Source organism: Chlorocebus sabaeus, chromosome 7 (assembly GCF_047675955.1).
Source record: "Chlorocebus sabaeus isolate Y175 chromosome 7, mChlSab1.0.hap1, whole genome shotgun sequence".
In the NCBI taxonomy this organism is placed as follows: Eukaryota; Metazoa; Chordata; class Mammalia; order Primates; family Cercopithecidae; genus Chlorocebus; species Chlorocebus sabaeus.
In genome coordinates, this window is record NC_132910.1 from 80,305,639 (window position 1) to 80,322,464 (window position 16,826).

At 36.8% G+C, this 16,826-nt stretch overlaps 1 long non-coding RNA gene across 1 annotated transcript in view; it reads left to right on the plus strand.

Moving 5' to 3' along the window:
- Positions 1–16,346, plus strand: part of LOC140712101 (uncharacterized) — an 89,224-nt gene extending 72,878 nt beyond the window's left edge. Inside the window, exon 3 of the long non-coding RNA XR_012093551.1 lies at positions 16,243–16,346. This is a non-coding gene — a long non-coding RNA (uncharacterized lncRNA). The remainder of the gene's footprint in view (positions 1–16,242) is intronic.
- Positions 16,347–16,826: the final 480 nt, after the last annotated feature.

A 16,826-nucleotide genomic window follows, 5' to 3' on the forward strand; every position in this document is an offset into this window, starting at 1 on the left:
TTTTGTTGAAGGCTTTTTCTGCATCAACTGAGATAATCATGTGATTTTTGTCATTGGTTCTGTTTATGTGATGGATTACATTTATTGATTTGCATATGTTGAACCAGCCTTGCATCCCAGGGATGAAGCTGACTTGATCATGGTGGATGAGCTTTTTGATGTGCCACTGGATTCGGTTTGCAGTATTTTATTGAGGATATTCGCATCAATGTTCATCAGGAACATTGGCCTGAAATTTTGTTTTTTGTGATGTCTCTGCCAGATTTTGGATGATGCTGGCCTCCTAAAATGAGTTAGGGAGAATTTCCTCTTTTTCTATTGTTTAGAATACTTTCAGGAGGAATGGTACTAGCTTCTCTTTGTACCTCTGGTAGAATTTGGCTGCATATCTGTCTGGTACTGGACTTTTTTTGATTGGTAGGCTATTAATTACTGCCTTAATTTCAGAACTTGTTTTGGTCTGTTCAGGGATTCAACTTCTTCCTGGTTTAGACTTGGGAGGGTGTACATGTCCAGGAATTTATCCATTTTTCTAGATTTATTAGTTTATTTGTGTAGAGGTGTTTATAGTATTCTCTGATGGCAGTTTTATTTCTGTTGGATCAGTGGTGATATCCCCTTTATCATTTTTTATTTCATCTATTTGATTCTTCTCTCTTTTCTTCTTTATTAGTCTGACTAGTGGTCTGTATATTTTGTTGATCTTTTCAAAAAACCAACTCCTGGATTTATTGACTTTTTTGAAAGGTTTTTTGTGTCTCAATCTGCTTCACTTCTGCTCTGATCTGAGTTATTTCTCATCTTCTGCTAGCCTTTGAATTTGTTTGTTCTTGCTTCTCTAGTTCTTTTAATTGTGATGTTTGGGTGTTGATTTTAGATTTTTTTCTGCTGTCTCTTGTGGGCATTTAGTGCTATAAATTTCCCTCTAAACACTGCTTTAAATGTGTCCCAGAGATCCTGATATGTTGTGTCATCATTCTCATTGGTTTCAAAGAACATCTTTATTTCTGCTTTCATTTCGTTATTTACCCAGTAGTCATTCAGGAGCAGGTTGTTCAGTTTCCATGTAGTTGTGTAGTTTTGAGTGAGTTTCTTAATCCTGAGTTCTAATTTGATGGCACTGTGGTCTGAGAACTGTTTGTTATGATTCCTGTTCTTTTGCATTTGCTGAGGAGTGTTTTACTTCCAATTATGTGGTTGATTTTAGAATAGGTGCAATGTGGTGCTAAGAAGAACATATATTCTGTTGATTTGGGGTGGAGACTTCTGTAGATGTCTATTAGGTCCGCTTGGTTCAGAGCTGAGTTTAAGTCCTGAATATCCTTGTTAATTTTCTGTCTCACTGATCTTTCTAATATTGGCAGTGGAGTGTTAAAGTCTCTCACTATTATTGTGTAGGAGTCTAAATCTCTTGTAGGTGTCTAAGAACTTGCTTTATGAATCTGGATGGTCATGCATCGGGTGCGTATATATTTAGTATAGTTAGTTCTTCTTATCGCTTTGATCCCTTTACCATTACATAATGCCCTTCTTTGTCTCTTTTGATCTTTGTTGGTTTAAAGTCTGTTTCATCAGAGACTAGTATTGCAGCCACTGCTTTTTTTTGCTTTCCATTTGCCTGGTAACTATTCCTTCATCCCTTTATTTTTAGCCTATGTGTGTCTTTGGACATGAGATGGGTCTCCTGAATACAGCACACCGATGGGTCTTGACTCTTTATCCAATTTGCCAGCCTGTGTCTTTTAATTGGGCCATTTAGCCCCTTTATATTTAAGGTTAATATTGTTATGTGTGAATTTGATCTGGTCATAATGATGCTAGCTGGTTATTTTGCCCGTTAGGTGATACAGTTTCTTCATAGTGTCGATGGTCTTTACAATTTGGTATGTTTTTGCAGTAGCTAGTATCGGTTGTTCCTTTCCATGTTTAGTGCTTCCTTCAGGAAATCTTGTAAGGCAGGCAGGGTGGTGACAGAATCTCTCAGCATTTGCTTATCTGTAAAGGATTTTATTTCTCCTTCACTTATGAAGCTTAGTTTGGCTGAATACGAAATTCTGGGTTGAAAATTCTTCTCTTTAAGAATGTTGAATATTGGCCCCCACTCTCTTCTGGCTTCTAGGGTTTCTGCCAAGAGATTTGCTGTTAGTCTGGTGGGCTTCCCTTTGTGGGTAACCTGACCTTTCTCTCTGGTTGCCCTTAACATTTTTTCCTTCATTTCAACCTTGGTGAACCTGATGATTATGTGTCTTGGGATTGTTCTTCTTGAGGAGTGTCTTTGTAGTGTTCTCTGTATTTCCTGAATTTGAATGTTGCTAGGTTGGGAAAGTTCTCCTGGATAATATCCTGAAACGTTTTCCTACTTGGTTCCGTTCTACCCATCACTCTCAGGTACAACAATCAAATGTGGGTTTGGCCTTTTCACATAGTCCCATATTTCTTAGAGCGTTTTTTTCATTTCTTGTCATTATTTTTTCTCTAATCTTGTGTTCACACTTTATTTCATGAAGTTGATCTTCAATCTCTGATATCCTTCCTTCTGCTTGATCAATTTGGCTATTGATTCTTGTGTATACTTTACGAAGTTCTCGTTCTGTGTTTTTCAGCTCCATCAGGTTATTTTTGTTCTTCTCTAAACTGGTTATTCTACTTAGCAATTTGTCTAACCTTTTTTCAAGGTTCTTAGCTTCCTTGCATTGGGTTAGAACATGCACCTTCAGCTCAGAGGAGTTTGTTATTACCCACTTTCTGAAGCCTACTTCTGTAAATTTATCAAACTCATTCTCCATCCAGTTTTGTTCCCTTGCTGGCAAGGAGTCGTGATCCTTTTGAGGATAAGAGGCATTCTGGTTTTGGGAATTTTCAGCCTTTTTGCGCTGGTTTCTTCTCTCCATCTTCATGGATTTACCTACCTTTGGTCTTTGATGTTGGGGACCTTCAGATGGGGTTTTGGTGTGGATGTACTTTTTGCTGATGTTGATACTATTCCTTTCTGTTTGTTAGTTTTCCTTCTAACAGTCAGGTCCCTCTGCTGCAGGTCTGCTGGAGTTTGCTGGAGGTCTACTCCAGACCCTGTTTGCCTGTGTATCACCAGCTGAGGCTGCAGAACAACAAAGATTGCTGCCTGTTCCTTCCTCTGGGAGCTTTGTCCCAGAGGGGCACCTACCAGATGCCAGCAGGATCTCTCCTGTATGAGGTTTCTGTCGACTGCTGCCGGGGCCTCCCAGTCAGGAGGCACCAGGGTCAGGGACTCACTTGAGGAGGCAGTCTGCCCCTTAGCAGAGCTTGAGCACTGTGCTGGGAGATCTGCTGCTCTTTAGAGCTGACAGGCAGGAAGGTTTAAGTCTGCTGAAGCTGCGCCCACAGCCGCCCCTTCCCATAGGTGCTTTGTCTCAGGGAGTTGGGAGTTTTATCTATAAGCCCTTTACTGGGGCTGTTGCCTTTCTTTCAGAGATGTCCAGCACAAAGAGCGAAATTATTTTTAAAATGTAATGTATACTTGGAAAATGATTCTGAAAAAGAGAGTTCCATTTTTTACATTTTTCTGAAATTGCATCAGGAGTGATACAATTGTACATTGTACTCCAAGACAACTACTTGGAAGAAAATCATTCATTGTCATCTAAATTTTGACATTTATTAAAAATAAAACCAAGATATGTTTTAAAAAAGACCAAAGTTGGTAATAAGATTATGGGTGACTTTTCCCCTGTTTTCTATATTTCTCTAAAATTTCTGCAGTGAATATGTATGCTTTACCCTCAACTTAAAACTTTATTAACAAAATCAGAGCCATTAACTAAGTTATCTATTCCTAATAACTTTTGCCTAAATCATTAGAAGAAAAGTTAAGCTAATAGAGACTTAGAAGCTTGTTGCAATTTCACATGTTTAGCATTTTCAAAATCACTTTATGATTACTGTTAAATAGATAATTGTGCTAATTTTTTTCTTGCACACATGTGTGTGGTTTTAAGAAAATTAAATACCCACTGTTTTGGGACTTGCTACTGCTGGATAAGAAGGATGCTGGTGGTGAACTATAGTACATATATCTCAGGACTACAGTTTCTTTCTCACAAGGAATTCCAATTCATCTTATACCCTACTCAGTAGAATATACTTCTCACTAGACGTTTAAAGTAAACAATTTTCACTTCTGCAATTGTGATATGTATGTACATATAATTAAGTATAATTAAGAATTTTATTTTTGAAATAATGTCATAAGTGTCTACAATCTTACTATAATTTCTTGTATTTATTAAACAATTTGAGATATGTACATTCATTCATTTTCCCAATAAATCTTTATTGATCCCTTCTGTATATTAGGTACTATTCGGGTTCCGAGGATATATTAATAGCAATGAACAAAACAAATAAGAATTTCTGGCTGGACATAGTGGCTCATGCCTGTAATCCCAGCACCATGGGAGGCCAAGGAAGGCCTCATTCAAGCAAGGATCAAGTATCACTTGAGCAAGACCAGCCTGGGCAACGTGTTGAAGCCCAGTCTCTACAAAAAAACCCCACAAAATTTAGCCAGGTGTGGTGGCACATGCCTATAAGCCCAGCTATTCAGGGTGCTCCCACTTGAGCATGAGAGGCAGAGGCTGCAGTGAGCTGAGATCATAACACTCCACTCCACACTCCAGCCTGGGCAACAGAGTGAAACACCTGTCTCAAAAAAAAAAAAAAAAAAAAAAAAAAAAAGAATTTCTGCCTTCATAGAGCTTATATTACAGTGAGAGAGAAAAACAATAAACTAAATAAATAAAAGTATGTTAAGATAAATGGTGACAAGTACTAGAAGGAACCAGAAATAATCATATGGAACGTGGAAGGATATGAAGTAAGTGCTGGATTTAAATAGGGTGGCCATTTCCCCTTAAGAAGATACTGTTTAAGCAAATGTTTGAAGGAAGTAATTAGTAGGCATGTGGCTAGCAGAGAAAGAGCATTCTAGTGAGTAAAACAGCAGTATTTGAAGTCTTTGAGGCTGAAATGTGCCTGGTGTACTAATGAAGCAACAAAGGCAGCCATATTCTAGAGGTGGACAGTTTGGGGGTGGTTATTTTGGTGGTGACAACTTGAGAAAAGTCTTGTCTGAGGTCGTTTTATTCTTTTTGAGAAGGAGTCTTGCTGTGTTGCCCAGGCTAGAGTGCAGTGGCCCTATCTCAGCTCACTGGAACTTCGCCTCCCAAGTTCAAGCGATTCTCTTGCTTCAGTCTCCCAAGTAGCTGGAACTACAGGCGCCTGCCACTGCGCCTGGCTAATTTTTGTATTTTTAGTAGAGATGAGGTTTCACCATCTTGGCCATGCTGGTCTTGAACTCCTGACCTTGTGATCCACCCACCTCGGCCTCCCAAAGTTCTGGGATTACAGGCGTGAGCCACTGCACCCAGCCTGTTTTATTTTTAATTTTGTTTTTCATGAAACAGAAAGCAAGATCATTAGTGAGTATGTGCAGGAAGGGTGAATAGCTATTTAGTGGAGAGGGGGTGTGAATATAACAGGAAAAGGCAGTATGATTGCTAGGAAGCATTAGAGCTCATTTTAGGTCAAAGGTAGAGCATATAAAGTGAGACCAGCAAGCAAAGTTTGTGTTTCTGCAGCCAGTTCTGCTGCAGTGGTGCTGAGTGGCAAAGGTAGAGATTTAGAATTAACCAAGGTTATGGTTTACCAGCATGAATACATTGAAATGAAAGAGAGGCAAGAAAGTTGAGGGTGATACTAAGGAGTTGTAATGATGGAGGAAGAAAATTTAAACTGGTTAAAGAGGGAAGAAAGGACACAAGAGAAGGAAGGAACCATGGAAAAGGGATGGAATTGATGGTAGGTGCAGGCTTTGTATAAGGACTTTTGTATAAGGATCACAGTGAGCTGGAAAGGGAAGAGGTAGTTGTTGGAGAGTGGGAGGCTTGCAGTTGAGATCTGCGAGGGATTGTAATTATTGCTAATGACCACAGGTATAGGATATGACCATGGAAGTGAGTATTTGGATCAGGTAGAGGACAGAACTAAGCAAGTGAGAGGCTGAGGCATTGGAACCATCATTTACACAGATGTTAAAATCATGAGAATTACAGGCTTAATGTAGTTGCATGTGACAGCAAGCCAGGAACAAATATCTCCAGGGAAGGAGGAAAGTGACTGGAGATTCAGGTGTATTCTGCTTATGGAATCCATAGCTGGCAGTTTCTAAAGTGAAGAAGATGAATGGTCTGAGAACAGAATGAGGATCATGAAAGACATTTATGCCATGTCCAGCACTATGAAGGAGAAAAATACAGCCACTACTTGAGAGAGCTGTAGAAGTAGTAGTATTGTCAAGGGAGATTCATGTTTCCTTTAGATCAAGAAAGTCAGGGGATTTTTGAAAGAAAAGCACATAGAGGAATGTGACAATGGCTGACTGAATTCTAAGGACACAATGTAAGAGTTAAGGACTCAGGAAGATGGGGTCAGAAAAAGGTCTATAATGGACCATATAGGGATTGGCATGCAGAGATACCTAAGGTGCACAAAGGATATTAAATGGTCAGTTCCGATGATTTCAAGATAAGGGAGGCAAGGCAATTTTTGAGCCTCTGTTGGAGAATGAGGAAAGTGGAAGGTTCTTTCAAGGCCCCTGTAGAGTTCTGAGACTTTTCCTTAGAGTTTTGAAGGAGGGTGAGGTTCATACCTGGTATGATCAGATGGGTCTCAGAGGCTTTCTTGGGATTTCTGCTGACAGAGATGACTCGTGTGAAGGCTAGGAAAGGATTCTATGTATTTATGAAAATCCCTCATGATCAGCTACATTCATGTTTTTATAGAACTTTATTATAATTCTAAAGCATTTATGCTGATTGTAAAAGTGATCTTTTGTCTTCTCAAGGACCTCCCCAATGGGCTATAGGAGAAGCACTATTACTGATTAATTCAATTATTTATGAAGGTTATTAGAATTTCACTGGTTCTAATAAAGAAATGAAATATAGTAGCTATAATTAACATTTGTTGAGGACGATGGTGATTTACATGGGGAATTATGTAAGAACAAGGTTTATGGTCCTTGTGTCTTAACCTATAACACTGTGGTTAGTTTATCACCACAGGTTGGCACATTCTTTAAGGAGGTATTATTTTCTTCATTTTATAGATGAAGAGCCTGTTATTCAAAGAAGTTAAACAAGTTAAAGTCGAGATTCGAACCTCACTTTGTCTTGGTTCAGTCCTTACAATTGGCCGTGCGCTCATGTTTGTACAGTGTTTTCAGATAAATTACCTCATTTACATGGATAATGATTTAGTTTAGTCTTATTAGTGCTCCTCAAAGCTTCCCACAATGCCAGAGCTCATTTCAGCCTACAAAATGTGCTTGAAATCTATGTTAATTAGTGTTATCTCTCACTGATCCTTGGAATCCACATGTCCTTCTTGCTGTCTTACATATCAGCAGGTTAAAGGAGCATAAATTCTTGTTCAGTAAAAACCTCATATTTTTCCTAGAAAAACAAACTGCCATGAAAACATGATAAAAAGGTATTTGAAATAAAAAAAAAAAAACACAGTATATAAACCTCTTTGGATCTTTGGCATGAGTTTTTTCTTACGTCATCCTTGATTTTTTAAATTGACACTTTCATATTTGATATATGGAAAAGAACACATGCAATGTACATATAAACTATGAAGCAAGTGAACAAAACAAAACAATTACTAACCACTTCATTAGCCCTGGACTGGACACTGCTGTAGCTTACTGAGGGCTCCTCCTAGGCCTAATCTCCTGCCTTCCACACGGAGGGAAACAGTATCCTGAATTGGTGTTTATCATTTCCTTACTTTAAAGATAATGCAACCGTAGCCAATATTGTTCATTATTTTTTGCCTTTAAATATTTCAGAGATGGTATTATATAGTACCTGGTTTTGCACATCTTGTGTTTTTTTCTACATTCTCTTTGACTTGTCCGAGTGGTTGAATGTTCATTTATTTTCACTGCTGCATAATATTAGCATGTGTGAATATAACATAGCTTATTCATTCTTCTCTGATTGATAGGTATTTGGATTGTTCCTAGCTTTTTCTCACCTTCCACTGTGAAATATCTTTTGCCAAACAGACGTTCTTAATTGTAATGTAATCAATTTTAACTCTTTTATGTTATGATTACTACTTTCTGTGTCTTCTTTAAGAAGTAGTTTATAACTTTGAAGTAATGAAAAGAAATTATGTCATGCCAGTGGCACTTTTAGGGTCCTGTAGAATCCCACAAATAACCAGCCCTGAAAGCTGACAACACGCTTTGTTACAGGACTCTTGATGATGGGCAATTTTCTGTTAGGGAAAGGAACGTTTCTACATGAAGAGAAGTTTGCAGACAGGCATTTAGAAGGAGCAAGACTTGGTCATGAATACAGTCTCCTATAATTTCTCTCAAAAATTTTAAAGTTTTATTGTTGACATTTGAATCTTCGAACTATCTGAAATTGATTTTTGTGTGTGTATGGTATGAGATTGAGATCCAATATTAGTTTATTCTAATAAATAGCCAATTTTCTTGGGAAAATTTAAAGAAATAGTTTATCTTTTCCACAATCAACTACAGTGCCACATCTGTTGTTCATTTACCTGTGGGTCTCTTTTTGATCTGTTCTTTTGGTCCATTTATCTGTTATTGTGCTGTAAGCACACGGTCTTAATTATCACTTTTTATAATAAATAGCAGGTGAAATTTTCCTGTATTCTTCTTGACTGTTCTTGGGTCTCTGTATTTTCATAAGAATTTTAGAATCAGTTTGTTAAGTTCATTAAAAAACAGTGTAGGAATTTTTAGTAGAATTGCATTGCCCTAAAATTACACTGTTAACTCTGTATAGTCAGTTCTTGGAATTTAGTCATTTTATCTTAGTTTCAAATTTATTGAGACACATTTTTTTTTTTATTGTATTCTTGTTATCTTTTAAATTTCTACTGTTGTCTGTGTGGTAAATCCCCTTTTCATTTCTAATGTTGTTTTTCTATTTTTATCAATCATCTCATTGAAATTTGTCTAATTTAATAGTCTTTTCAAATGATCACTTTTTGAAATACTTTCTATGTTGAAATAAACAAAGACGTTCAAAAATGTTGCAATAATAATACAGGGAATATTTGCTTTGTTATTTTTGCTCCCTCCCCTCACCATGCACTGCATAGACACACATGATTCATTTTTTCTGAGCCATGTGAAGAAAGGTGGCATATATCATACCACTTTAATTCTTAACACATCAGTGTGACTTTCCTAGGAACAAGGGTATCCTTATATGACCAAGGGGCAGTTAGTTATTCAACTCAAGAGAACAAATATCCTTTTATGACCAAGGGGCAGTTAGTTATTCAACTCAAGAGATCAAATATTGCTTTACATCTATAGTCACATTCTATTTGTAGAACTTTTATATTTGACTATTAATTTTTATTTGTCATTCTGTACTTTTTCAAAACTGGTGATTATTGAGTTTTCACTTTTTAACATGGCTTTATAGATGTATAATTTATATACTATAAAATTAACCCAATGAGAGGGTGAAGTTTGATGATTTTGGGGAAATGGATACTGTTATGCAACCATCACCACAATCCAGTTTTGGTATATTTCCATCAGTTCAAAGTTCCCTCATGCTCACCTAGAGTCAATCTCCACTTTCACTCCTAGCGCCCACAGTGACAACCACTATTCTAACTTGTCACTATAGTTTTTTCTTTTCTGGAAATTTCTTAAAAGCAGAATGTACTAGTCTGTTCTCATGCTGCTAATAAGGACATACCTAAGACTGGGTAATTTATAAAGGAAAGGGGTTTAATTTACTCACAGTTCCACATGGCTGGGGAGGCCTCACAATCATGGAGGAAGGTGAATGAGGGGCAAAGTCATGTCTTATGTGGTGTCAGGCAAGAGAGCTTGTGTAGGAGAACTCCGTTTGTAAAACCATCAGATCTTGTGAGACTTATTTACTACCATAAGAACAGTTTGGGGCAACTGCTCCCACGATTCAATTATCTCTACCTGGCCCTGCCCTTGACACATGGGGATCATTAAAATTCAAGGTGAGATTTGGGTGGGGACACAGCCAAACCATATCACAGAATCATATAATGTGCCATTTTTTGTATCTGGCTTCTTTATTGTAGTATAAGGTTTGTGAGGTTCATCTATGTTGTTGCATGCATCAGGAGTTTCTTCCTTTAAAAATTTTATTTTTAATTTTTGGGGGTACATAATAGGTACATATATTTATGGAGTACATGGGATATTTTGGTACAGGGATGTAATGTATAATAATCACGTCATGGAAAATTGGCTATCCATTCCCTCAAGCATTTATCCTTTGTGTTACAAACAATCCGATTATATCTTTTAGTTATTTTAAAATGTACAATTAAATTATTATTGACTTATAGTCCCCCTGTTGTGCTATAAAATACTAGGTTTTGTTCAGTTCTAACTGTACATATATAATATATATTTACATACATATGATATATATTATATATGATATACATATTATATATGATGTATTATATATGATATATATTTTATATACATAATATATGATACATATATTATATATGATATATATATATTTTTGTACCCATTAACTATGCCCACCCCCCTACCCCATTACCCTTCCCAGCCTCTGGTAACCATTCTTCTATTTTCTGTATCCATGAGTTTAATTGTTTTGGTTTTAAGATTCCCACAAACAAGTGAGAACACGTGATGTTTGTCTTTCTGTGCCTGATTTATTTCACTTAACATAATGACCTCCTATTCCATTCATGTTGTTGCAAATGACAGAATTTCATTCTTTTTTATGGCTGAATAGTACTCCATTGTGTATAATACCACATTTTCTTTATCCAATCATCTGTTGCTGGACACTTGGGTTGAGTCGAAATCTTGGCTATTGTGAACAGTGCTGTAACAAACATTGGAGTGCGGTTATCTCTTTCACATACTGATTTCCTTTCTTTATGTGTCTACTCAGCAGTAGGATTTCTGGATTTTATGGTAGCACTATTCTTAGTTTCTTGAGGAACTTCCAAACTGTTCTCCATAGTAGTTTTACTAATTGACAATCTCACTAACAGTTTTCCCTTTTCTCCACATCCTCACCAGCATTTGGTATTGTGTGTCTATGGATATAAGCCATTTTAGCCATTTTAACTGGGGAGAGATGATATCTCACTGTGGTTTTGATTTGCAGTTCTCTAATGATCAATTATGCTGAGCATCTTTTCATATGCCTGTCTGCCATATGTATGACTCCTCTGAGAAATGTCTATTCAAATATTTTGCCCATTTAAAAAAATGGGATTATTAGATTTTTTCCTAAAGAGTTGTTTGAGCTCCTTTTGTATTCTGGTTATTAATCCCTTGTCAGAGGGGTAGTTTGCAAATATGTTCTCCCATTCTGTGGGTGCTCTTTTCACTTTGTTGATTGTTTCTTTTGCTCTGCAGAAGCTTTTCAACTTGATGTGATCCCATTTGTCCAGTTTTGCTTTGGTTGCCTGTGTTTGTGGGGTATTACTCAAGAAATTTTTGCCCAGACCAACATATTGGGGAATTTCCTCAATGTTTTCCTATAGTAATCTCATAGTTTGAGGTCTTGGATTTCAGTCTTTAATATATTTTGATTTGATTATTTTTTATAAAGGAAGAGATAGCAGTCAAGTTTCATTCTTCTGCTTGCAGGGTGTTACTCAATAAACTTTTGACCAGTGTGAGTAGGATTGGTATTAGTTCTTTAAATGTTTGGTAGAATTCAACAGGGAAACCACTGGGTCCTAAGCTTTTCTCTACTGGAAGACTTTTTATTATGGTTTCAATCTCATTACTTATTATTGATCTATTCAGGTTTTGGATGTCTTCATGATTCAATCTTGGTAGGTTGTGTCTAGGAATTTATCCTTTTCTTCCAGATTTTCTAATTTATTGGCATATAATTGCTCATGGCAGCCACTAATGATCCTTTGAATATCTACATTATCCTTTGTAATGTGTCCTTTTTTATCTCTGATTTTATTTATTTGTGTCTTTTCTCTTTGTTTTTCTTAGTCTGACTAAAGGTTTGTCAATTTTGGTTATCTTTTCAAGAAAACAACTTTTTGTTTCATTGACCTTTAGTATTATTTTCTTCATTTCAAATTAATTTATTTCTGCTCTGATCTTTATTATCTTTTCTTCTACTGATTTTGGGTTCATTTTGCTCTTGCTTTTCTAGTTAAGATACATCATTAGGTTATTTATTTGAAAATTTTCTTCTTTTCTGATGTTGGCACTTATAGCTATAAATTTCTCTCATAGTACTTGCTTTTACTATATCCTGGAGGTTTTGGTATGTTATGTTTAAATTTTTATTTGTTTCAAAAAATGTTTGAATTTCCTTCTTAATTTCTTTGTTGATCCACTGGTCATTCAGCAGCATATTGTTTAATTTCCATATGTTTGTATAGTTTCCAAAATTCCTCTTCTTACTGGTTTTGAGTGTTTTCCCTTGTGGTCAGAGAATATGCTTGATATGGTTTCAATTTTTTTTTTGAATGTTTTAGCCCTTTTCCTATTTGTCCCAAGAATATATGCTGGTGGCACTTACAGCCTCAGTGTTTACCCCGAGATAACTTAGCCAAAAAAATCTCACTTTTGTTATTATTTTTGTATCACTATAGTATAATGACTCAGGAAACAAAATACATCATTCTATTTATAACACTCTGTCTTTAGTAGTGATATTTCCATTTAAAAATATAGTAATTATTAATCACTGAAAATGTCAGATTCTAGAAAACTTAGCATTCCTATGTGTGATGTTAACATCATTCTTGAACAATTGTTGGCCAAAGATTCATTTGATGAATCCATTTTTTCCAAAATAGATTATTCTGATGATCCAGAGGGTTCAGAAATAACTCCAATAACTTTTTTTTTTTTATATTTTATTTTCAGATTGAAATTTGCTTCAGCATCAAAGAGCATGCTTATGTAAAATTAAATGAGCACTGGCAGACAGCTGCACTTTTTTTTCCTAAATAGTTAAAGAGTTAAGACATGTTTTGTGACCTTACATATGGTCTATCCATGTGCTGAGTAGAAAAGTCTGTATTCTATGGCCAATGGATAAAATGTTCTGTAAATATCTATTAGGTTTATTTGTTCTCCAGTGCAGATTAAATCTGATGTTTCTTTGCTTATTTTCTGTCTGGGAGATCTATCCAATGCTGAAAGTGAGGTCTTAAAGTTTCCAGTTATTATTGTATTGGGGTCTATCTCTGTCTTTAGCTCTCATAATATTTGCTTTATATATCTGGGTGCTCCAGTGTTGGGTGCATATACATTTATAATCATTATATCCTCTTGTTGAATTGACCCCTTTATATTATATAACGACCTTCTTTTTCTTTTCTTACAGTTTTTGTCTTGGAGTATATTTTGTCTAATACAAGTATAGCTAATCCTGCTCTTTTTGGGTTTCCACTGACATGGAATATCTTTTTCTATCCCTTTATTTTTAGTCTATGTGTACCTTTATAGGTGAAGTTTGTTTCTTGTAGGCAACAGATCACTGAGTCTTGTTTTTTCATTCATTCAGCCACTCTATATCTTTTGATTGGAGATCTTAGTCCATTTACATTCAATGTTATTATTGATAAGTGGGGACTTACTCCTGCTATGTTGTTATTTGTTTTCTGGTTATTTTGTGGTCTTCTCTTCCTTCATGTCTTCCTTTTAGTAAAGTTGATTTTCTCTTGTAGTATGCTTTACTTTCTTGCTTTTTATTTTTTGTATATTTATTGTTTGTTTTTATTTGAGATTACCATGAAGCTTGCAAGTACTATCTTATAACTCATTTTAAACTGATGAAAGCTTAACACTGAATGCATAAAAAAACATGCAAAAAGAAAATTAATAAGAACTGTACACTTTAACTTTGTCCCCCAACATTTTAACTTTTTATTCTTTCTCTTTATGTCTTATTGTACTATGTCTTAAAAAGTTATTGTAGTTATAATTTATTCTTTCTACTTAAGTAAAGAGTGGTTTACACACCACTATTACAGTGTTATAGTATTCTGTGTTTTTCTATGTGCTGTTACCACTGATTTTCGTACCTTCCAATAATTTCTTCGTGTCCATTAACATTATTTTCTTTCAGATTGAAGAACTCTTCTTTAGCATTTCTTGTAGGACAGAAATCTGATCTGGTGTTGATGAAATCGCCTAGGTTTTGTTTGTCTGGGACAGTCTATATTTCTCCTTCATGCTTAATAGATATTTTTCATGGGATAAAACATTCTAGGGTAGAAGTTTTTTTTTTTTTTCTTCAGCACTTTTAATATGTCATACCATTCTCTCCTAGCCTGTAAAGATTCCACTGAAAACCCTGCTGCCAGACAGGTTGGAGCTCCATTGTATATTATTATTAATTTCTTCTCTCTTGCTGCTTTTAGGACTTTTCTTTATCCTTGACCTTTGGGAGTTGGATTATTAAGTTCCTGGAGGTAGTCTTTTTTCAGTTAAGTCTGCTTAGTGTTCTATAACCTTCTTGTACTTGAATGGTTTTTTTATTATTATTATTATACTTTAAGTTCTAGGGTACATGTGCATAATGTGCAGGTTTGTTACATATGTATACTTGTGCCATGTTGGTGTGCTGCACCCATCAACTCGTCGGCACCTATCAACTTGTCGTTTACATCAGGTATAACTCCCAGTGCAATCCCTCCCTCCTCCCCCCTCCCCATGATAGGCCCCAGTGTGTGATGTTCCCCTTCCCGAGTCCAAGTGATCTCATTGTTCAGTTCCCACCTATGAGTGAGAACATGCGGTGTTTGGTTTTCTGTTCTTGCGATAGTTTGCTGAGAATGATGGTTTCCAGCTACATCCATGTCCCTACAAAGGACACAAACTCATCCTTTTTTATGGCTGCATAGTATTCCATGGTGTATATGTGCCACATTTTCTTAATCCAGTCTGTCACTGATGGACATTTGGGTTGATTCCAAGTCTTTGCTATTGTGAATAGTGCCACAATAAACATACGTGTGCATGTGTCTTTATAGCAGCATGATTTATAATCCTTTGGGTATATACCCAGTAATGGGATGGCTGGGTTATATGGTACTATGTTGATATCTTTCTCTAGGTGTGGAAAGTTCTCTGATATTATCCCTTTGAATAAACTTTCTACCCTATCTCTTTCTATATCTCTTCTTTAAGGCCAATAATTCTTAGATTTGCCCTTTTGAGACTGTTTTCCAGATCTTATAGATGTGTGTTATTTTTTAAAATTCTTTTTTCTTTTGTCATGCTGTTGTGTATTTTCAAATAACCTGTCTTTAAGCTTGCTAATTCTTTTTTCTGCTTGATCAATTCTGCTATTAAGATACTCTGATATATAACTCAGCATTTCAATTGCATTTTTAAATTCTAGAATTTCTGTTTGATTCCTTTTAACTACTTCAATCTCCTTATTACATTTATCTAATAGAATTCTGAATTCCTTCTCTGTGTTATCTTGAATGTCTTTGAGTTTCCTCAAAACAGCTACTTTGAATTCACTATCTGAAAGGTCATATATCTCTCTTTCTCCAGGATTGGTCCCTGGTAACGTAGTCAGTTCATTTAGTGAAGTCATGTTTCCTCAGATGGTGTTGATACTTGTAGATGTTCATTGGTGTCTGGGCATTGAAGAATTAGGTATTGTAGCCTTCACAGTCTGGGCTTGTTTGTGTCTGTCCTTCTTGGGAAGGCTTTCCAGGTATTCAAAGGTACTTGGGCCCCAAACTCCATAATGCTATGGTTTTTCGACTCATAGAGATACCACCTCAGTGATCTTGAATAGGATCTGGAAGAATTCTCTGTATCACCAGGCAGAGACTCTAGTTCTTTTCCCTTATTTTCTTCCAAACAGTCTTTATCTCTGTGCTGTGCCACCTGGAATTGGACGTGGGTTGATGCAGACACCCCTGTGGTCACCACCATTGGGACTGCTCTGGGTCGGACCTGAAGTCAGTGCAGCACTAGGCCTTACCCAAGGCTCTTCCTTTCAGTTCCCTCAGTTTCTGGGTGGGTCCAGAGATGCTATCTGGGAGCCAGGGATTGTAGTCAAAAACCTTAACAATTTATCTGATGTTACATTCTACTGCAGCTAAATTGGCAATCAAACCACAATACAAAATCTTTCCCACTTTTCTCTCCCCTTTCCACAGGCAGAGGAGCTTCTGCTTGTGGCCACCACCACCACTGGTCTACAGGGGTTCTGCCAGGCCACTGCTGATGCTCACTTAGTGCCCAAGAGCTCTTCTCTCAGCTTGTGGTAAGTGTTGCCAGGGCCAGAACTCATCTTTCAAGGCAGTGGGCACCCCTCTGGCCCATGGCAGGTATAGAAATGCTGTCCAAGGGCCCAGGCCTGCACTCAGGGACCTCACGAGCCTGCTTGTTGCTCTATCCCACTGTGGCCAAGCTGGTACCTAGGGTGCAAGACAAAGTCCCTTTTACCTTTCTCTCTGCTTTTCTCAAACAGAAGGAGTCTTTCACTGTAGCCACCACAGCTGGGAATGTGCTGGGTCACCTGTGAAGCCAGCATGTCTCAGAACCCAAAACCTACAGCATGCTGTCAGGGTATCACTGCTGAGTATTCAAGGGACCAAGATCTCTTTAGTCAGCAGGTGATGAATACTACGAGGACTGTGTCCTTCCCTTTAAGCCAGCAGGTTCCATTGTGGCCCACAGTGTGTCTAGAAATGTCATCCAGGAATTAGGACCTGGAATGGGGCCTTGTGACTCTGCCTGG